This window comes from Hypanus sabinus, chromosome 8, assembly GCF_030144855.1.
Source record: "Hypanus sabinus isolate sHypSab1 chromosome 8, sHypSab1.hap1, whole genome shotgun sequence".
NCBI lineage: Eukaryota > Metazoa > Chordata > Chondrichthyes > Myliobatiformes > Dasyatidae > Hypanus > Hypanus sabinus.
The window spans coordinates 109,720,435-109,743,874 of record NC_082713.1 but is presented as its reverse complement, the minus strand read 5'-3'; the positions used below and the strand labels follow the sequence as shown (position 1 = coordinate 109,743,874).

Here is a 23,440-nt window from a genome sequence, read left to right as displayed (position 1 = left end):
CATGATCAGTAAAAGAGGATTTCCTTAATGCGTTGAAGAAAAAAATGACACATGAAGGGATCTGTCATCTTCCTGAATCAGTTATTTGATTCAGTGTCATTTTCAGTCTAGTAGAGACGAGTTACAAACTTCGAAGACAAACTTCAGTGGTGTGCAAGACAGAGAGAGGCCCTCAGATGCTCCTCACTCTGGAAGTGCCTACCCATATGTCACCTCACTGCCTGTTGCCAGACGGGGCAGTTGTGTGACCTCACAGAGAGGTAGACATCCCCTTGTGAGCTCACTGGGTGGGGGGGGGGGACAGGCTGTGAGGGAACCTTGTGAGGGGGAGGGAGGGGGATTAGATAGTAGTCCCAGCATCTCTCCACCCCCCTTAAAACATAGTTGACCCTCGACCGCATCCCCCACGCCTCTCCCTGTGTTGTCCACCCCACTCAGCATGGGACCAGGCATGTCATTCTCTCTTCTCCTTCCTCCCATCAGGCAGGAGACACAACATTCTGAAAACACACACTATCGGGCTCAAGGACAGGCACTGACTGCCCTGCTGTTATCGGACTATTCAATGGTCCCCAGTATGATAAGACAGCCTTGATTTCACAATCTATCTCATCGTATTGCCTGCCTGCCCTTCCTCTGTAACTGGAACACTTTATTCTGTGTCCTGATAGTGTTTTCCCTTGCAACTAGAGATCATGGTTAAGGTTGAAAGATGAAATGTTTAAGGGGAACAAGAGGGGGATCCTCTTCACTCAGAGGTTGGTGTGAGTGTTCCTACAACATCCCAGTTTTGTTCTAAATTTCTTTCTGGAAGTTAGGTGTACCCTCAGGTTTGGCTGGTGGTGTTAGTCTGGGGAAGGCAGTCTCTGGCCCTGCCAAGCCTGTGGAATCTGAGATGCAAACCCTCTTGTTTGTGTGGATGCTGTGTGATCGGTTCCCCGTTACAAATCAGTACCACAAAATAACAGACAGTACACCATATGCAATTAAACAATTGAGCTTTAGCGTTCTTAATTTGACTAAAGGGTCAGTAAACAAAACCACAAGGAAAAGGGCCCATTCTAATGAAACAGTCTAATCTGCACACGTTGAAGCTCACACTCCCCTTCTGTCGATCCTCCATCAATTTCCCTGGGCTTCGTCGACTCCCGGCCCCATTCCAAGTCCACTCCGTCCTGCTGTCTATGACCTCTCCTTTCTGGCATCTTCTCTCTTCATCTTCCGCTGAACAAAAGACTCAGATTTCCTCATTCTCAGGCACACAAGAAGAAAAAACATTCCCTTCATTGGACGGCGCACATTCCAAAGACCCCGTTATCTCTCACCATAACCCAAACACTGCTGCTACAGAAAGACCATGACATTAACAGTGGAACCTTTCTCCGGGGATTACACTCTCCCCCCACCCCACCACATTTAATCATGTCCTCATGACACTGAGATAATTTGCCAATCCTTCCTGCAAAGCATAAAGTCCAACCCAGGTGTAAAAGGCGGTGACATAGCTCCCCAAAACGGTAGAGGCCACATTTTGTTCCCCCAGTGCTACATAGGCCAGCCTCTCCGGTGGTCTCCTAATTCTTTGAGACCTCCGTACCCCCTCATCGACTTCCTCAGGTTCTGACACTACTTGGGATTCTCCTGATCTACCTGGTGAGGCCTCCCCTGGTCTATCGCTCATGCCCTCCGCAACTTGGATCCGTCTGCCACTTGGCTGAGCTCCACTTCATCCCTTGCAAGGCCCATTGAAACCCTGACTATCCACCGATGGTGCTTCCCAGTTTCACCTGACTCAGCGTGAGAAGGGTTGTGAATCTCTTCCTCAGTCAGTGAGGAGTTAGCAAAAGGCAGCATATACCAGACCCCCATTTCCTCAAACTCTGAATCAGGGGCGGGAGCTGGCCTAATCTCTCCTGCTGTTGGCCCTTCAGTCGCCCCACTTCGCCACAGAGTCCTCTTACCAGGTGTAGGCTCCAGGTCGGGCTCTGGGTCAACCTGCACCTCTTGTCCCAAAGTCCTGATGGAGAATCTTGACGGGCCCATTCCCATCCTCTGATTTCACCCGGAAAACTGGTACTTTCAGCATCTGACTCTCCACCACATAGGGTGCAGCCGCCCAGCGGTCAGCCAACTTGTGCTTCCCAGGTAGTCCCAAATTCTTTGGTCTCCTGGCAAGAGTTGGGAGAACCTAACCTTTTGATTATACCTCCTCTTATTTCCTTGATTCTACTTGGCAGCCGTGACCCCAGCTAATTCATAAGCCCTTTTCAACTCTCTTCTCGTATCAGACACATACTTCAGAAAAGTCTTCAGTACCAAAACAAAGGTCAATGGGCAACCTCGCCTCATGCCTAAACATCCGATTATATATGGCGAGTACCCAGTAGCTTCATTTCGTGTACAGTTGCAACTGTGGACCAGATGTCCAACATGTTGACCCCATTTGTTCTTCTTGCTGATTTCCAAGGTTCCTAGCATGTCCAACAAGGTCCGATTAAACCTCCCTGGCTGGGGATCACCCTGCAGGTGATAAGGAGTAGTCCTTGATTTCTCGACTCCAAGCATGCTTAGTAACTCCTGCATGAGCCTACTCTAGAAATCCCATCCCTGATCACTATGTATCCACCTGGGAAGGCCATAATAAACAAAACACTTCGCCCATAACACTTTGGCCACTGTGGACACCCTCTGGTCCTTGGTAGGAAAAGCCTGAGCATATCTGGTGTAGTAGTCCGTGATGACTAAGACATTCGCCATGTTGCTGGTGTCTGGCTATACTGACAGGAAATCCATTCACACCAGGTCAGGGGGCCCCGCACTCTGCAAGTGGGACAATGGAGCAGCCCTCGTAGGCAGTGTCTTCCTCCGTATGTATCGAGTGCATGACTCACAGTATTCTTCAACCTCTGGCTTCATTCGGGGCCAGTGGAATCGATCTCCAAGCAATCCATAGGTGCCTTTTCAACCCCAAAATGTCCTGTGACATCCGGTTTCACTGAGGTCAGGATATAAGTTATAGGATTATTGTCCATCCTCACCTCAAACTTGGTACCATAGAGGTAGTCACTCAACTTATCCACCACCGCCCATTTCAACACCAGAAACTCCAGCTTGTGCGTGGGAAAGTTTTTCTCAGAGGACGACAGACTTCGGCTGACATACACAACAGGCCTCAACCCGGTGCCCTGATCCTGATACAGGAAACCCCCTAAGCCCTCCCTGTTGGCATCTGTAAGCAGTACATATGGCAATTCGGGGTCCACAAAAGCCAGCACAGGTGCCTGGATCAGCATCTCCTTCAGTGACTGAAAGGCCTCCTCACATTTTGCATCCCGCCTCGGTCCAAAAGGCTCCGAAGGGCTAAGATACTCTTTACCCTCCCCTCCTTCTGTCCTCCTCCCTTCCCCAAGGGAAGGTAACCACACAGAAGCTGATTTGAAGGGTGAACCACTTTCACATAGCCCTTCAGGAACCTCTGATAGTAACCACAGACCGAAGGAACGAGTGTAAAGTGCTCACAGTTTGGGGCCTTGGCCAAGTGGTCACTGCCTCCATCTCGAATGGCTCTATAGCTACTCCATCCCATGAGAACTATGTGCCCAACATAGCTGGCAGATGTCTTGCAGAAATGGCAGTTATCCAGGGAAAATTTTAACCCTTTAGCTTTTAGGTGGCCCAGCACCTTCAGTAGCATTGCTTCATGTTCCTTCAAGGTGGGCCCAAACACTATGAGGTCATCCAGATACACCAATACCTCAAGCAAGTTCTATCCCCCACCATCTTCTCCATGACCCATTGGAAGGTTGCAGGGGCTCCCGATATGCCCTGGGGCATCCTTTTGAACTGGAAGAATCCCAGTGGATGTATAAATGCTGGCTTCTCTTTGTCAGCCTCACTCATGGGGATCTGATAATATCCACTCCTCAAGTCCAGCACACTGAACCACTTTGCACCACTCACTCAGACGTGTCTTCGACCCTCGGGACCGTATACTGGTCAGGGATGGTGCACCTGTTCAGAGTCCTAAAGTCCACGCACTTCTGTACCTTCCCGTTCTTTGTCCAGGCCACTACTTTTGGGAACACACAGGGTCTTCTGGACTCAGTGATGATTCCAGCTTCTTTCAACTTAAATAAATGCTGCCAAACGTCTTCTACCTCTGCAGGGTCCAGTCACTGTGACCTTTCTCTAAACGGGGTGTTCTCGGTTACCTAGATAGTGTGACAAGTGCTCCTGGAACAACCCACATCAAACTCGCCAATTGAAAAGACACCTCCCAGCTTCAACATCTTCTCTACCAGCCTCCTCTTCGAACCCGCAGGTACTGGGGAGCCCCGAGGTTGAATGACTCAGTGGTCAACTTTCCCCCTTTTCTCAATGGTTTCTGCCCAGCTTGTCTTACAGGGACACCAAACATTACCGTCACTGGGAAGAGATGCACCAGGAGCATTCCCCGCTTGAAGGTGACCTCCCTCTTTGTAGTGTTCCTGATGATCACTGCTGTCCTTTTTGCCTGCAACACTGAAGGTTTCTGCAGTTCGGGCCTCACCCGTACGCCAGCAGGCACACCCGACTCCTCTTCGTGGTCTTCTGGAGTATCCACCAAGAGGGTTTCACCCTTGGGCATTCGGGAAATTTGGGGTTTCCCATTACTCTCGCTACTTCCCCTGGCCATAACATAATTGGCTTTGACTGGGTGAATCACACAATCCTTCATCTAAACTCGTTAACCAGCTCATTGCAGCCACGCACTTCCTCAAAAGCAGCTCGAAGCACCGGATAAATGAACAATGATCTCAGGAAGCTCTCTCCAGCTTTCTCCTTGCAGGCTCCCATGAGCCTCCTCAACAGAGGATTGTTGCTCTCCACAAGAATCGAAATGCAGCCCTCCTCAACGGGGTCTGGACAAACTAGTACTAATGTATCAAGGACCTCAGCCACTCCCACATCAGCCTCCAAAAACTCCAGCTTCACTGACAAATAACCATTGTACGGATAATCACGTGCACCAAGACCCCAGGTCTCTAGTACACTGAGTGATGGCAATGGTAAATGCGTCAGATGCCTGTTGTAAAATGAACGGTACAGCAAAGTGACCTGCGATCCTGTGTCAAGTATGGCTCTAGTATAAATATCCTCTATCTGTAGCAATATGCTGGAGCTTGGCCCCACTAAGCCTTCAGAAATATATTTTTTTTGTTTTAGGGTATTCCTTGACGTATTCCTGGGAATGTGTCCCCACCGATATACCAGGCCATCCCCTCACTGTTTTCCCAATGACTCTCTCTGCTTAGGTACCCGGGGGCTCACTCTCTGAGGGGTTTCCCATCATTCACACCTCCACCTGAAGTGTCCCTCTTCACCACAGTGAGAACAGACAATACCATCCGCTCCCCTTCTCGCGTGACACTGGCTGCTAGCAGCCGTCTGCATAGTCTGTCCCCTTAGAGGATCCACCTCCCTATCAGCTCCATCATATGGGGGGGGGCACACCTGTTGATAACAAACAGGACATCTCAGCTCTCAACTCTGCCATGATCTCCTCTACTACTCCCCGGGGGAGGCTAACCATGGTCACTCCACCACTACCGTGGACTGTACCCTGCTGATGGAGGCCTGACCCTGCACCTCCGATGCATTCTCCTCCTCTCGTACTTCTCTGATCAGCCCAACAAACGAGGGAGGGGGTCGCGTCTTACAAGACACTCAGAGACCCCAACCGATCAGATTCTGGGACTGGGTGCCTTTCACTATTTGGTCCATCCTTAACTGATGCAACTCAGCTGCCTGAATAGCCTCCCTGCACTGCAAGCAATTTTCCTGCCTCTCTAGCCGGAAGATGTAGGCAGAAAGCTTCTCACCCTTCGTTCCTGAGACTAGGCAGAGCTTACGACAGCAGGGACTTTGAACCTGGGCATCTTCCCGATTATTCACCAGAGAGGTAAGGGCAGATATTAACTCAGAAGTCTCACTCTTCACTAGGGGACAGGGACTCATTAGACATTCCAAATCCGACCACTCCTTCTCCTCATAAAGCAGAAACGAGAGAACCCTGTCTTTGAAGTCTCCAACCCCAGCTACAGGAGACTCGACTTGTGATTTGGCCCACTCACTTACACTCTCCTCCTCCTCCCGGAAAGTATGGACAGCTCATGCCCCCACCCTCCTGGAACCCCAATAGTACCAGGCAGTTCCACTGCCATTATGTCAGCACTAGTCTGAACTGAAACAAAGTCTGTGCCAGCCATTTTATCAAATTTCTGTCCTACAATCGTAACTTTGCCTACAGCTTTAACAGTACTTAAAAGTCGAATTAACCATTCATCTGGAGTATGAATATCCACCCCATTCAATACGCACACATTAGTTACTGGTAAACCCATGGATGCACACCACTGCTCCACCCTGGAGGCATCCATACTAGGACACACTTAAACACACAACCCACTGTTCAATGCTCAGGGCAATCACACAGCATCCAACAAAATCAATCCCGGTCGAGCCCCCACAATTGCAACCCTCAGATTCAGCCGGTGGTGTTAGTCTAGAGAAGACGGTCTCTGGCTCTGCCAAACATGTGGAATCTGAGGTGCAAAACTTTTTGTTTGGGTGGATGCTGTGTGATCAGTTCCCTGTTACAAATCAATACCGTGAAATAACATACAGTACACCATATGCAATTAAACGATTGAGCTTTATAATTCTTAATTTGACTAAAGGATTAGTAAAGAAAAACACAAAGAGAAGGGCCCATTTTAACGAAACAGTCTGTTGTACACATTGGAGCTCACAGTTTCCCTTCCGCTGGTCTTCCATCAATTTCCCCGGGCTTCATCGACTCCCAAGTCCACTCCGTCCTGCTGTATATAACCTCTCCTTTCTGGCATCTTCTCTCTTCATCTCTTGCCGAACAGAAGACCCAGGCTCCCAACAAGAAAAACACAGTCCCTTCATTGGACGGCTCACATCAATTTCCCTGGGCTTCCCTGGATGGATACCACCTTTTTGAGGCAATGTGTTTTGAAGATGTCATGGATTCTGGCAAGGGTTTTCAGACTGAGGCCTTGAGAGCAAGTGGAGACCAGCCTTGAAAGGAGACAAGCAGGTCGAAACTGCTGCAAGTTGGACAGCAAAGCATGGCCCGTTGCACTGTTTTTAACACAGATAGCTTAACCTGAACCTTTCTTGTTCCTGAGCCCGCTGACAGCTAAACAATGGGTCACCGGGACTACAGCAGTGTTACTCAATGTTGATTGCCTGAAGTTTTAAAAATAAGTCAGAGCTTTGAGCTGCATCATGAACCATGTGGTGCCTCTCAGTAAATCAGTCTGAAGCCCTTTCCCACCTAGATAATACCCCATTAGTTTCTGCCTTTTGTAAATCAACCCCATTGTCATGACAACGCTTAAGGAGCAAACTGAGTTTACAAGTATATCTAAAAATAACACAACAAAGAGATGCTTCGTTGTGCATTTGTCACTTTGGACAGGTTGCTGCTTCATGTTAAGCCTGTAGATGAAAGAGGATGTAGAACTGATTTGTTATTTCCTTGTACGCAGCCTAATCCTCGGGGATTTGAACACCACCCCCCTCCCTCCCTAAATCCACCAGCTGTTTGGATTGGTACCCAGGAAGCAGAGATGACTACAAAGCCCACACCTTCCCAGAAATCCATCTATCCCTGCTTTGAATTGGGCCCCATCAATGTCAAATTAGCACAACTGACAAGCAAACAAAAGGGCTCCGTTTTACTTTAATTCCAATTTTACTTTAACAAAACCGGAATGTTTTAGGTACAGCTTCTCCATTGCCATCACAGTTTTGAATGGCCCAGAGCACACGAATACGAATCGGTATTCCTTTTTCACACATTTTATTTATTTATATAACTTATAGCATTTCTTATAGTGTCTTGCAGTATATTGATGCCACAAAACAAATTTCATGACATATTGTCAGCGATAATAAACCTGATTTTGTTTCAGAGCAGACGGGATTGTTCAGTATTTATACTGTTTGTTCCCTATTGATTCAGAATTAGAATTAGAATCAGGTTAATTATCACTGACATAGCTTGAAATTTCTTGCTTTGCACCAGCAGTACATTGCAATACATAAACCATTACTATCTTATAATAAGTAATATATAAAAAATGAAATAAGTTCAAAGTTCAAAGTAAAGTTATTATCAAAGTACATCCATGTTACCATATACAAACCTGAGATTCATTTTCTTTGGGGCATTCACAGGTGTCCCCTGCTTTACGAATGTTCACTTTACGCCATTTCGCTTTTAGAAAAGACCTACATTAGTAACCTGTTTTTGCATTACCAAGAGGGTTTTCGCTTTTATGAAAATTTTTCCCACGTAAATTAATGGTTCTTCGTTTTACGCCATTTCAGTTTAAGAAAGGTTTCATAGGAACGCTCTACCTTTGTAAAGTGGGGGGGGGCGACACTTGTACAGAGAAATACAATAGGATCAATGAGAAGCTACATGTAAAGACAGGCAAGCAAATAATGTGCAAAAAGCAACAAACTGTGCAAATACAAAAAGAAAAACAAACAAACAAGTAAATAAATAAACACCAGAAATTCTGCAGATGCTGGAAATCCAGAGCAACACACACTAAATGCTGAAGGAGCTCAGATCAGAGAGTATCCATGGAAATGAACAAACGGTGGATGTTTCGGGCTGTGACTTTTTTCAGGACTCTGAATAAACGGTGAGCAATTTTGAGAACATGCATTGGAGAGTATTGGGGTACATGGGTTGTGGCAACAGTATTGAGGCGAGTGAAGTGCAATAGATGAGCAAAGTAGTAAGGTAGTGTTCATGGGCTGTTAAAAATCTGATGCCAGAGAGAGAAAGCTCTTCCTAGAACATAGAGATTGGTTCTTTTGGCTCCTATGCCTCCTCTCTGATGGTAGGCATGTCTTGGATGCTGAGAGCCTTTAATGGTGGATACCGCTTTCTTTACCATTACCTATTGAAAATGTCCTCGGTGGTGAACTAGTTCCCATGATTGAGCTGGCTGAGTTTACAATGCCCTGTAGCTTTATCTGCTCCTGTGCCATGGTCCCTCATACCAGAGGGCGATGCATCCAGTTAGCATGCTCTCCACAGCACGTCTGTAGAAATTTGCTAGACTCCAGTGACTTGTTTCATGGATTTGCAGGAGAGAAAGGTCCATCTCTTTTTGGTCGCCACATTTAGGAAGGAGCCACCTGTGCCATTCCCTATCTCATATACATCCATGGAATCTTTGAGTCCCTCACTCGTCCATTAAATCCCTTTTGGCTCTTTGGTCATTATTCTCCATCTTTAGGATCTGATCTGGTTTCACCTTCCTGTCTTATCGCCCTAACTCTTAACTTCCCAATATAACTGAGATCCATCGGCCTTCAATATACCCTTACCGCTTCCACCTATAACCCCCCAACTTCTCACTTCCCCCACCCCACCACCCACCTTCCCCTTCACCTATCATCTGTCAGCTCATACCCCTCCCCTCCCCACCTTCTTTTTCTGGCCTCTTTCCCCTTCCTATCCAGTCCAGATGAAGGGTCTCGGTCCAAAATGTCGCCGGTTTATTCCTCTGCACAGATGCTGCCTGACCTGCTGGGTTCCTTCAGCATTTTGTGTTTGTTGCTCTGGATTTCCAGCAGCTGCAGAATTTCTTGTATCGTGAAATTTGTAGTTTTGTGGCACCATTACAGGGCAATACACAAAAAAATCCATAAATTACAGCAAGAAATATATATAATAAAAAATTAAATAACAGTGCAAAAGAGAGCAACAGTAGTGAGGTAGTGTACATGGGTTTATTGCCCGTTCAGAAATCCGATGGCAGAGGGGTTGAAGCTGTTCCAGCAGCGTCTTCAGGCTCCTGGATCTCTGCCCTGATGGTAATAATGAGAAGAGGGCATATCCTGGATAATGGGGGTCCTTAATGATGGATGCTGCCTTTCTGAGGCATCGCCTTTTGAAAACGTCTTTGCTGTGGGGAGGCTGGTACCATGAAGGAGCAGGCTAACTTTGCAACTGTCTGCAGCTTTTTCCGATCCAGTGCAGTGGTCCCTCCGTACAAGTCGGCGATGTAACCAGCTGGATTGTCCTCCATGGTCAGACTGCATTTGGCACAGTGGTGTAGTGGTTAACATAAAGCCACTCGAGTGCCAGTGACCCTGTTTCAATTCCGCCGCTGCCTGCAAACAGTTTGTGTGTTCTCCCCATGACTGCATGGGTTTCCACTGGGTGCTCCAGATTCGGCCCACATTCCAAAGATGTCCAGGTTGGTAAATTGTGGCCATCCTATTTTGACACCAGAAGCCTGGCCCAGCACAAATCTGATTCGAATTGATTTCACGCAAACGAGACGTTTCACTGAATGTTTCAATATTTTATTGTACATGGGACTAATAAAGCTACTCTTTAAAATATTGTGAGTAATTTTCCTCAAATTTATTATCAAAGCATGTATTTTGTACCCTGAGGTTCACTCTATCGTTGGCATTTAAAAGGAAAAAAATAGAATTTATGAAAAACTGTATATAAGCAGAGAAAGACTGACAACAATCCAATGTGCAAAAGAGGATGAACTGTGCAAATAAAAAATAATACTGAGAGCATGTTGTAAAGAGTCCTTGCAAGTGAGACTGTAGGCCTCACTTAGTTCAGAGCTGTGATGTGTGAAGCTATTCACGCCTGATGGCTGGAGGGTATAATTCCTGTCCAACAATTGTAGCAAGAAGAGGGTATAGCCTGGATGGCAGAGGTGTGAGATGATGGTGCTGCTTTTTCATGACAGTCCTCCATATAAATCCATTCAATGAGGGCCCATATCTAAGGAAGGATGTGCAGGTCCTGGAGAGAGTCTAGAGGAGATTAGCAAGAATGACCCCAGGAGTGGAGGTCTTAACCCATAAGGAGTGTTTGATATCTCAGGGCCTGTACTTGATGGAGTTCAGAAAGATGAGGGGGGTCTCACTGAAACCTACTGAATACTGAAAGGCCTGAGAAGAGTGAACGTAGAGAGGATGTAGGAGAGTGTTAGATCTGAGGGCACAACCTCAGAGTAAAGGGATGTCCCATTAGGTTTGAGAGGAGGAAGAATTTCTTCAGACAGAAGATAGTGAATCTGAGGAATTAATTTCCACAGACAGCAGCAGAGGCCAAGTCATTGGGTGTGTTTAAGGCAGAGATTGATAGCTTGTTGAACTGTAAATGGGAGCAGGCAGAAGAATGGGGTTCAAAAACCCAGCCAGGATTGAAAGGCAGTGCAGACTCGATGGGCTGAATGGCCTTATTCTGCTTCTATATCTTACGGTCATGTCTGTTTCAGTACGGTCTCATCTCCTTCTGATGGTACACGCTCAACCTGTACGAGTGGCTTAATACTCAATGTCTTCCTCTCATGTCAGAGTTGTGTGCCTGATCTGAGAAAAAGTTACCTCAAAGCATCTTAGAAAAACACTCAGAGTGTTCAATGTAGGAGTTAGGCCACAGAACATTACAGCACAGCACAGGTTCTTCAGCCCACAATGTTGTGCTGACCTTTTAACTATTCTAAGATCAACCTAACCCTTCTCCCCGACATAGCCCACCACGTTTCTATCATCCATGTGCCTATCTAAGAGTCTTTTAAATGTCTCTGCCTCTACCACCACCTCTTGCGGTACGTTCCACTCACCTGCCACTCTCTCTGTAAAAAAATTTACCTCTGACTTCCCCCCATAGTTTTCTCTGATCTTAAAATGATAACCCCTCGTTTCAGCCACTTCCACCTTGTCTCGGTCTATACTCTAAGGCCGTAAGACATAGGAGCACGGTTAGGCCATCTGAGTCTAATCAAATCAGACCCAAATTGAGTCTCCATGCAGCTGTATCTTGACTGCTTTATTATCCCTCTCAACTCCATTTTCTGCTGCCTTCTCCCCATAACTTTTGATGCCCTTACTAATCAAGAGCCTTTCATCATTTGCTCTAAGTATAGCATGACTTGACCTCTACACCCACCTGTGGTAATGACTTCCACAGATTTACCATCCTTCGACTAAAGAAATTTCTCCTTATCTCTGTTCTGTCCTTCTATCCTGAAGCTATGCCCTCTGGTTCTAGATTCCCCCACTATTGCAAGCATCCTATATACTCGATCTACATTTCTTATCATCTTATACACCATTAACAAGGCACCTTTCAACCTCTTTCACTTAAAAAGAAAACAACTTCACTCAACCTGTCCTCATAAGACATGCCGTCTAATTCAGGCAGCATCCTGGTAAATCTCCTCTGCAGCCTCTTTACAGCTTCCACACCCTTCCTATAACGAGGCAACCAGAACTAAACACAATATTCCAAGTGTGGTAAAAGCACTCTCCATTTTGTCAGCCTCACCACCAGCTCTTGCAAGTGTAGATGGGAGCAGAGCAGTGGAGAAAGACTGACGGAATGGGTCTGATGAAAGACTAGCACAGGTTGATCGGTTTAATGTCCTCTCATGTCATTTCACCCCTAATGCTCTTTTTAACTTTTTACAGCACATTAGCACCCCATCCTGTCTTTGCCAGCTCCCATCAACCCCACTCCCCTGATGTAAACAAAGCATTCCATACTTGAGTTGTTTTAAAATACAGAGCCTGTGCTCTCTGACTAGAAACATGAGCAACGTGGCATTTATAATGAGGAGAAAATAATCTGTGTAACCTCCATTAGAGCTGTTTTTCACCCAGGCACCTGGTGTATGCTTCAGCCAGAATTTTGGGATCTTCCCTGTGAATCTGCAGGTGAGTCAGGGAACTTTCAAGGCTTGCCCAGGTCAACTTCCTGAGAAATAGAAGCTCAGTCTCTAAGGCACCAACTTGCCCAGCCTGGCACCCTTCCCATCATTCTCCACACAGGCACAGTCTCCATCTCAGAATTAGCTTTCCATATGGTTGTACACAGTTGGAACTGCATCTATCAGCTTCTCACTGTGACATCCTCTGGCAACTGTGTCTCTTCCTATCTGCACTGCTTACTAATAGCATGACAACTCTGCACTGAGCTTTTTAAAGCAGGAGAAAAATTAATGATCCGTTTGGTCCATTGGAATTTAATTGCAATAGCCTCTTATATTAATGATTTACTGAAAGAATGTGGACATTGGTGGCACTACAAATAGTGATTTGTCCATCACTAATAGTCCTTAAAGTGGCAAGTAAAGTCATAACCACAAGAGATTTTGCAGATGCTGGAAATCCAGAGCAGTACACACGAAACTCAGCGGGTCAGGCAGTATCCATGGAGATGAGTCATTTCAGACTGAGGCCCTTCATCAGGACAATTAAATGATGGCAATGAAAGTCACTGTCTTTGTTGGGTCTGAAGTTGGGAGATACAGGAGTTTTAGGTCCCAGACCAGCAGGTTCAGGAACATTTATTACTCTATAACCATCAGGCTCCTGAGCCGGCCAGGACTGAATGGTGGAGCAGACTCAATGGGCCAAATGAGCCTTGAACCAGCAAGGGTAACTTCACTCACACACCTCTGAATCTAGTGACTCACTTTCAGCATACACTTAGTGGCCACTTTTTGGGTACATCTGTACACCGGCTCATTAATGCAAATATCTAATCAGCCAATCACATGGCAGCAACTCAATGAAGGCATAGTCAATTGTTGTTGAGATCAACATTAGAAAGAAATGTGATGAAATGATTTTGACTGTGGAATGATTGCTGGTGCCAGATGGGGTGGTTTGAGTATCTCAGAGGCAGCTGTTCTCCTGGGATTTTCATGCACAAGAGTCTCTAGAGTTTGCAGAGGATGATGTGAGGAACAAAAAACACTCAATAAGTGGCTGTTTTGCAGGTGAAAACACTTTGTTAATGAGAGAGGTCACAGGAGAATGGCCAGACAGGTACAAGCAGACAGGAGGGTGGCAATAACTCAGATAAGGGTAGTGTGATGTTATTACAGCTTGGGGTGTTCCAGAGTTCAGAGTTCAATCTTGGCACCATTCTGTAAGGAGTCTCTTCGTCCTCCCTGCGGAATGCGTGGGTTTTCCCTGGGTGCTCTAGTTTCCTCTCGCAGTCCAAAGATGTACCAGGTTGGTTCATTGTCCCGTGATTAGGTTAGGGTTAATTGGGTTTGTTAGCGGTGTGGTTTGAAGAGCCAGCTGGGGCTGCTCTGCGCTGTATCACTAAATAGAAATGAAATAAAATAACCACACTTTACAACAGTGATGTGCAAAAGAGCATCTCTGAATACACAACACATCACACCTTGATGGTTCCAGGAGCAGAAAAGTACACTGGGATCATTGAGTGAACATAATAAAGTGGCCACTGAGTGTACAGGGGAGATTAGTTCTGATGGCAGAACCCCCACCCTGACCCCAGTGAACTAATTGAGTTCTAATCATTATTGAAAGGTGGTGATTGATAAATTGGTTTATTATTATCACACACACCTCAGTACAGCAGATTTTTTTATTTTCCTTCCCATCCATACATAAAGGGATACATTTATGGAGGAAGTGCAGTGCAGGCAGACAATGAGGCAAAGGGGACATTGCAAGGTAGATTGTGAAGTCAAGAGTCCATCTTATTGAACGTCTGTTTATGCTTCTGGCTGCCTCAGGTAAGCAGCCAGCATAATCGAAGACCCCAGCTACCCTAGGCACTCTCTCTTCCCCCCTCCCATCAGGCAGAATACACAAAAGCATGAAGGTACCTACTAGCAGGCCCAATGACAGCTTCTGTCCTGCTGTTACCAGACTCTTGAACAGCACTCTTGTACGAGTAAATGGACTCTTAACCTTACAATCTACCTTGTCATGTTCTTGCACCTCATTGTTTACCTGTACTGCCCTTTCTCTGTAGCTGTCACACTTTATTCTGCATTGCTGCTGTTATCGTTCAACCTCAATGACGAGATACAGTGAAAAGCTTTGTCTTGTATCCTGGTCATACTACACACCTCCACTTCCCAACTCTTTCTTATTCTGGCTTCTTCCCCCTTTCCTACCAGTCCTGATGAAGGGTCTCGGCTGGAAGCCTCCACTGTTTATTCCTCTCCATCGGCACTGTCTGACTTTCTGAGTTCCTCCACCATTTTGTGTGTGTTGCTCAAGATTTCCAGTGCCAGCAGAACCTTTTGTGTTTGTGCCAAGTTACACTAATCCCTTCTGTCCGCACGTGATTCCTATCCCTCATTCCCTGCATGCGCATGGTCTGAAATACCATTATCATATCTGCCTGTAACACCCTCCCCGGCAGTATAATTCAGACACCCACCACCCTCTGTGTAAAGCAAAATTGGCTGGCACATCTCCTTTCACTTTTTCCTCTCACCATGAAGCTATTTCTATGCTGGGGAAAGGATTCTGTTGATGCCACTCATTATTTTGTCATTTTTTTACCTGGTCTCCCCTCAGATTGAAGTTAATTGGTAGAAGGATTCAAGAAAGGTATTTCACCAACATGCAGTAGGGGTCTGGAAGTTGCTCCCTGTAAGGTTGATTGAAGCAGAGCTCCCCCTATTTTTATGCAACACTCTGAGGAATTTTTCCACTGCTTATTTATTTTGTAATTTAAAATAACTTTATGGCTTTGCACTGTACTGCTGTGAAACTACAAATTTCATGACATATACCACAATGATAATAAACCTGATCCTGATTCTGATCTAATTCGGATTCAATTGGAGATTCATAATCAGCTGGATTATGGATTTGCTTCCGGGAAATGGAATTTACCTAAATATCCATTTAGAGATCACAAAGTCAGTAAATCGCCTTGGTGCGCGTGATCTCTGTGATCATTATAAATCACAAAGTCTGCCAAATCACCTTGGTGTACATGATCTCTGTGATCATTTATAGATACAAAGTCAGGAAATCACCTTAATCAACACGTACAAGCAAGCTGGATCAACTCAGCAGGTCGAACAGCATCCGTTGAAACGAGCAGTCCACGGATGCTGTCCGACCTGCTGAGTTCATCCAGCTTGTTTGTACGTGTTGGTTTGACCGCAGCATCTGCAGTGTACTTTGTGTTCAGTAAATCGTCTTGGTGTGCATGATCTCTGTGATCACTTATGGATCACAAAGTCTGGTTGGTGTGTGTGATCTCTCTGATGCAATACTGATAAATATTGAGTTCACTTCTTACTAAAAGGGTCTTGCTTGTTTATCCTGTAATATTACATCCACACAGTTATCATGGATTGTCTTATCTGTTGTTGTTATTATAAATATTAACAAGTGACGCTGCTAATTTTAAAAATTTATTAATTTACGGGATATGGGCATTTCCAGCTAAGCCAGCATTTATTGCCCATCCCTAGTTGCCCTTGAGAAGGTGGTGATGAGCTGTCTTCTTGAACCGCTGCATTTACTGAGGTGTAGGGACACTCACAGTGCTGTTAGGGAGGGAATTCCATGCTGGAAATCCAGAGCGACACACACAAAGTGCTAGAGGAACTCAGCAGGTCAGGCAGAATCTATTGAAATGAATAGACAGCTGATGTTTTGGGCCAAGACCCTTCATCAGTTCTGGAAAGGAAAGGGAAGGCACCAGAATAATAAGATGGGGTAGAGGATGGAGGACTAACTAGAGGTGATGGGAGAAGCCAGGTGGCTGGGAAAGGTAAAAGGCTGGAGAAGAAGAAGAGGAAAGTGGACCATAGGAGAAAAGGAAGGAGGAGTACTAGGGGAAGGTGATAGACAGGTGAGGAGAAGAGGTAAGAGGCCAGAATGGGGAATGGAAGAAGCAGGAAGTGGAAAAGGAAAAAAATTACCAGAAGTAAAATCAATGTTCAGGCCATCATGGAATATGAGGTGTTTCTCCTTCATCGTGAGAGTGGCCTTATCATGGCAAAAGAGGAGGACATGGACAGACATGTCAGAATAGGAATGTAGATCGGAATTAAAGTGATTGGCCACAGGGGAAATTCCACCTTTGGCGGACAGAGCAGAGGTGCTCGACAGAGCAGTCCCCCAATTTATGTTGGGATTCACCAATGTAGAGGAGGCCATATTGGGAGCTCTGTATATGAGAGACATCCTCAACAGATTTCCAGGTGAAGTGTTGCCTTACCTGAAAGACCGTTTGGGGCCCTGAGTGGAGGTGAATCAGCAGGTGTAGCATTTCTGTTTCTTGCAGGGATATGTGGAGGGAGATAATTGGGAGGGACAAATGGACTGGAGAATCACGGGGGAGTGATCCCTGCAGAAAGCGGAGAATGGGGGGACGTTTGTGGTAGGATTCTGTTGAAGATGGCAGACAATTTGGAGAATGCTGTGTTGGATGTAGAGCCTTATGGGATGGTAGATGAGGACAAGAGGCACTCTATCCCTGTTAAGGTGGCTGGAAGATGGGGTGAACGCGGATGTCTAGGAAATGGAAGAGATGCGGGTGAGAGCAACACCAATGGTAGAGGAAGGGAAACCCCATTCTTTGAAGAAGGAGAACATCTCTGTTGTACTGGAAAGGAAAGCTTCATTCTGGGATCCCCTTCCCTATTCTTCTATTCCCCACTTTGGCCACTTACCTCTTCACTTCACCAGCCCACCACCTCCCCCTGGGTCCACTCCTCCTTCCCTTTCTCCTATGGTTCACTCTCCTCTCCTATCAGATTTCTCCTTCTTCAGCCGTTTACCTTTCCCAGCCACCTGGCTTCACCTATCACCTTCTAGCTAGTCCTCTCTCCCCACCACCACCTTTTATATTCTTGCTTCCCCACCTCCTTCCTCTCCAGTCCTGATGAAGGGCCTCAGCCCAAAACGTTCACTGTTCATTCTTCTCCATGGATGCCTCCTGACCTGCCGAGTTCTCCCGTATTTTGTGTGTGTGACTGACTGGAGGGAGGTTGGCTTGCAGGATAGACTGGACTGCATTCACAACACTTTGCAGTTCTCATACCAAGCCGTGACACATCTAGGATGTTTTCTGTGGTGCTTCTACACTATAAAAGCTGGCATAAGTTATCTTGCGCATGCCAAATGTCCTTAGCCTCCTGAGGAGAGTTGCTGGTGAGGTTCCTTGGCCATCATGATCTGTTGTGTTCTTCCAGCAGTTTGCATTTTGGCTCCAAATACTTTATACTTTATACTTGCCAATATTTGCGGTGTCTTGCGTCTCTGAATGAGCTTCATGTTTGAGTCCTAACAGCCTATCAGTAAGAAAGTGCCAAAGGTTCATTATCTTCCGGGTGAAGAAACTTCTCCTCTTCCTAATTCTTCACCACTTGCACAAACCCTTGTCCTATGCACAGATATTTGAAATCTGTTTTTCCTTGTTTTTGATAGGCCAGAGTCAGCAGAAGATAGAAGTGCTGAAGACATCACCGTAAGTTGACAATTGGTTTTTAATTACATTTGCAAGCTTTCCAAAATAATTTAGTTTAGATTGAGGGAGAATATCTGACTAGAATATAACAGCAAGGAGTAAAGCCAAGGCTTTATAAGGCATTGGTCAGACTGTGCTTGGAGTATTGTGAGCAGTTTCGGACACCTTATCTAAGAAAAGATTTGCTGACATTGGAAAGGGTCCAGAGAAGGTTCACAATAATGATTCTGGGAATGATAGGGTTAACATTTGAGGAGCTTTTGCTGGCTCTGGGCCTGTACTCACTGGAGTTTAGAAGAATGAAGAGGATCTCATTGAAACATATTGAACATTGAAAGGACAATATAGACAGGATGTGGACAGGATGTTTCCTATAGTGGGGGGAGTCTAGGACCAGAGGGCACAGCCTTCGAATAGAAGGACATCCATTTAGAACAGAGACAAGGAGGAATTTATTTAGCCAGGAAGTGGTGAGCCTGTGGAATTCATCGCCACATGTGGCAGTGGAGGCCATGTCCTTGGGTATATTTAAAGTGGAGGTTGATAGGTTCTTGATTGGTTACGGGGAGAAGGCAGGAGAATGGTGTTGACAGGGATAATAATTCAGCCATGATGGAATGGCAGAATGGTCTTCTGGTCTAATTTTGAGACAGTCACGTCTTCTGACTTTCTTGGATGGGAATGGTTCTCAGCATTATCAAGGACACCTCCTGTCTCAGTGATCTCCTATTGTCAGTCAGAAGGTACCGCCATACAAAAACAAGGACTGTTGGACTGGGTAACAGTTTCTTCTCCCAGGCTGTGAGAGTTCTGAACACCCTGCTACCAATATTTATGACAGTGCTAGTAGCAGTAATACTGTTGTACATTTTAGTATGTGTTGTATATGCACTTCATGTCAACTTGTACATCTGCAGAATGTTGTTTATTATCTGTAAATATTATTTCATGTGCTGATATCAGGCTTTGTGGTTAGTGCAACGCTATTAAGCTCGGGGCATTCCAGAGTGTGGAGTTCAATTCTAGTGCTGTCTGTAAGGAGTCTGGTGTTAAATAAGTGGGTTGCTTGGTGGTGTGGCTTGTTGGGCTGGAAGGCCCTGTTCTGCACTTATCTCTAAATAAAATAAAGTATATGAAATGTGTACTGTGTTTTGCATCTTGGTCCGTGGGGATGGTTGCCCTGTTCAGCTGTGTTCATGTATATGGCTGAATGACTATAAACCTGAACTTAACCGTCTTCACCCATCTCTGTCTCCATCAACCATGTAGACAATCCCATTCCCAATGAACAGCTTCCCTCGAATCTGCAGCCACTTTTCTTGCAGACTATTTACACCAGTGTGGATTATTGCCTCATTTGTAGCTTGTATCTCCAATGTCCAGAAGATACTTCAGTGTGCAAATTACTCTCACACAAAGTGTTGGAGGTGATAGTGTGTGTGCGTTGTGAACAGAAATGGAATAGAGCTGGAAATGATGGGAGGAGGTTTGAGTGTGAGCTGATCGGGCTGAATGGACTGTTTCTGTGCAATTCCATGAATGAATCCTTGATAGATGATCCAGAGCTTCCAACAGGAGATGTACAAGTAGGCAACATGTGTTGGAGAAGTTGTAATCGCTTATTCACACTATGTGTCTGGCTCTCACTCACCGCCACAGACGTCGTCCCTCTCTGCCAGAGATTGAACATGGGACTACCACTTCACTCTACGTTTACCAAAGCAATGATATTGCTGCTCACTTCATAGACAGAATGTGACACAGCAGCAAAAGTGGCCATTCAGCCCATCCTGCTTGGGCACCCCAATTAGTTCGCCAACCCCACACATTTCCTTTACAATCCGCAAGTAATTCTCTTTAAATGTAACACATGGAAATCAAAACAGTACAGCACAGGGCAGGCTGTTCAGCCCATAACGTTAGGCTGATCTAATTAAACCAACAGCTTCTAATTAATCTAGTCAATCTTCCCCGCATATGGATCATATCCCTCCCTTCTCTGCATATTCCAAAAGTCTCCTTCATGCTCCTCTCATATCTGACTCCATCGCCATCTCTAGCAGTGCATTCCAAACACTTGCAACTCTCTATGTAAAAAGTTTGCCTCGCACTTTGCCACATGCCCTCTAGTACTCGACATTTTAGTCCTGGCTGTCTCCTCTGTATATGCCACTACTCTACCTATACTCTGTCCATTCCAAATGCTTATCCCATCCCTTTCCGACAGTTCCATGAGTGTCTACTTCCACTGTTTGCCACACAAGTTGATAAGCCCTAAGGGTGTCAGAGTTCAAGAGCTCTGAGGTAATGTTGCAGCTCTATAAAACTCCGGTTAGACCACACTTGTTCAGTTGTGGTCGCTTCATTATGGGAAGGAAGTGGAAGTTTTAGAGAGGGCGCAGAGGAGATTTACCAGGATGCTGCCTGGATTAGAGAGGGTGCAGAGGAGATTTATCAGGATGCTGCCTGGATCAGAGAGGGTGCAGAGGAGATTGACCAGGATGCTGCCTGGATTAGAGAGGGTGCAGAGGAGATTGACCAGGATGCTGCCTGGATTAGAGAGGGTGCAGAGGAGATTTACCAGGATGCTGCCTGGATTAGAGAGGGTGCAGAGGAGATTGACCAGGATGCTGCCTGGATTAGAAAGGGTGCAGAGGAGATTGACCAGGATGCTGCCTGGATTAGAGAGGGTGCAGAGGAGATTTACCAGGATGCTGCCTGGATTAGAGAGGGTGCAGAGGAGATTGACCAGGATGCTGCCTGGATTAGAGAGGGTGCAGAGGAGATTTACCAGGATGCTGCCTGGATTAGAGAAGGTGCAGAGGAGATTTACCAGGATGCTGCCTGGATTAGAGAGGGTGCAGAGGAGATTTACCAGGATGCTGCCTGGATTAGAGAGGGTGCAGAGGAGATTGACCAGGATGCTGCCTGGATTAGAAAGGGTGCAGAGGAGATTGACCAGGATGCTGCCTGGATTAGAGAGGGTGCAGAGGAGATTTACCAGGATGCTGCCTGGATTAGAGAGGGTGCAGAGGAGATTGACCAGGATGCTGCCTGGATTAGAGAAGGTGCAGAGGAGATTTACCAGGATGCTGCCTGGATTAGAGAGGGTGCAGAGGAGATTTACCAGGATGCTGCCTGGATTAGAGAGGGTGCAGAGGAGATTGACCAGGATGCTGCCTGGATTAGAGAGGGTGCAGAGGAGATTTACCAGGATGCTGCCTGGTTTAGAGAGGGTGCAGAGGAGATTTACCAGGATGCTGTCTGGATCAGAGAGGGTGCAGAGGAGATTTACCAGGATACTGCCTGGATTAGAGAGGGTGCAGAGGAGATTGACCAGGATGCTGCCTGGATTAGAGAGGGTGCAGAGGAGATTTACCAGGATGCTGCCTGGATTAGAGAGGGTGCAGAGGAGATTGACCAGGATGCTGCCTGGATTAGAGAGGGTGCAGAGGAGATTGACCAGGATGCTGCCTGGATTAGAGAGGGTGCAGAGGAGATTTACCAGGATGCTGCCTGGATTAGAGAAGGTGCAGAGGAGATTTACCAGGATACTGCCTGGATTAGAGAGGGTGCAGAGGAGATTTACCAGGATGCTGTCTGGATCAGAGAGGGTGCAGAGGAGATTTACCAGGATGCTGCCTGGATTAGAGAGGGTGCAGAGGAGATTGACCAGGATGCTGCCTGGATTAGAGAGGGTGCAGAGGAGATTTACCAGGATACAGCCTGGATTAGAGAGGGTGCAGAGGAGATTTACCAGGATACTGCCTGGATTAGAAAGGGTGCAGAGGAGATTTACAAGGATGCTGCCTGGATTAGAGAGGGTGCAGAGGAGATTTACCAGGATGCTGTCTGGATTAGAAAGGGCGCAGAGGAGATTGACCAGGATGCTGCCTGGATTAGAGAGGGTGCAGAGGAGATTGACCAGGATGCTGCCTGGATTAGAGAGGGTGCAGAGGAGATTTACCAGGATGCTGTCTGGATTAGAAAGGGCGCAGAGGAGATTGACCAGGATGCTGCCTGGATCAGAGAGCATGTCTTATGAGGAGAGGCTGAGCAAGCTAGGGCTTTTCTCTCTGAAGTAAAGCTGGATGAGAGGTGTACAAGATGATAAGACATATAGTTTGGGTGGATAGACAGAGACCTTTTCCCAGGACCGATGGCTAACACCAGGGGGCATAATTTTAAGGTGATTGGGAGAGAGAATAGAGGAGATGTTGGAGGTAGGATTTTCATGCAGAGTGGTGTGTGTGTGGAACACCCTGCCAGGGGTGACGGTAGAGGCAGATACATTTGGGGCATTTAAGAGTCTCTTGGATAGTCACATAGATGATAGAAAAATGGAGGGCTATGTGGGAGAGAAGATTAAATTGACCTTACAGTAGGTTAAAAGATCAGCGCAACATCAAGGACTGAATGGCCTGTACTGTGCCAAAGTGCTTGACGTTTTAAGGGTGTCACTGATGATTACAGTATTTCACAGCTCAAACCCAACCCCACCTGCTTTTCTCTTCAGCCCTTTACCTCTTCCACCTATCACCTCCTAGCTTACTACTTCATCCCCTCCCCCCACAAACCTTCCACCTATCACCTCACAGCTTACTACTTCATCCCCTCCCCCCCCCACAAACCTTCCACCTATCACCTCCCAACTTACTACTTCATCCCCTCCCCCCCCACAAACCTTCCACCTATCACCTCCCAACTTACTACTTCATCCCCTCCCCCTCCCACAAACCTTCCACCTATCACCTCCCAGCTTACTACTTTGTCCCCCTCCCCCCCCCACAAACCTTCCACCTATCACCTCACAGCTTACTACTTCATCCCCTCCCCCTCCCACAAACCTTCCACCTATCACCTCACAGCTTACTACTTCATCCCCTCCCCCTCCCACAAACCTTCCACCTATCACCTCCCAACTTACTACTTCATCCCCTCCCCCTCCCACAAACCTTCCACCTATCACCTCCCAGCTTACTACTTCATCCCCTCCCCCTCCCACAAACCTTCCACCTATCACCTCCCAGCTTACTACTTTGTCCCCCTCCCCCTCCCACCCACCTTACCCCCATCACCTCCCAGCTTATTACTTCACTCCCTCCC

At 46.5% G+C, this 23,440-nt stretch overlaps 1 protein-coding gene across 3 annotated transcripts in view; it reads left to right on the top strand.

Annotated features, from left to right (window-relative positions):
• Positions 1-23,440, top strand: part of syt1a (synaptotagmin Ia) — a 750,347-nt gene that overhangs the window by 261,735 nt on the left and 465,172 nt on the right. For all 3 annotated transcript variants that reach the window (XM_059977571.1, XM_059977570.1, XM_059977569.1), the window contains one exon: positions 18,295-18,334. The gene's annotated coding sequence lies outside the window, so the exon portion shown is untranslated. The remainder of the gene's footprint in view (positions 1-18,294; positions 18,335-23,440) is intronic.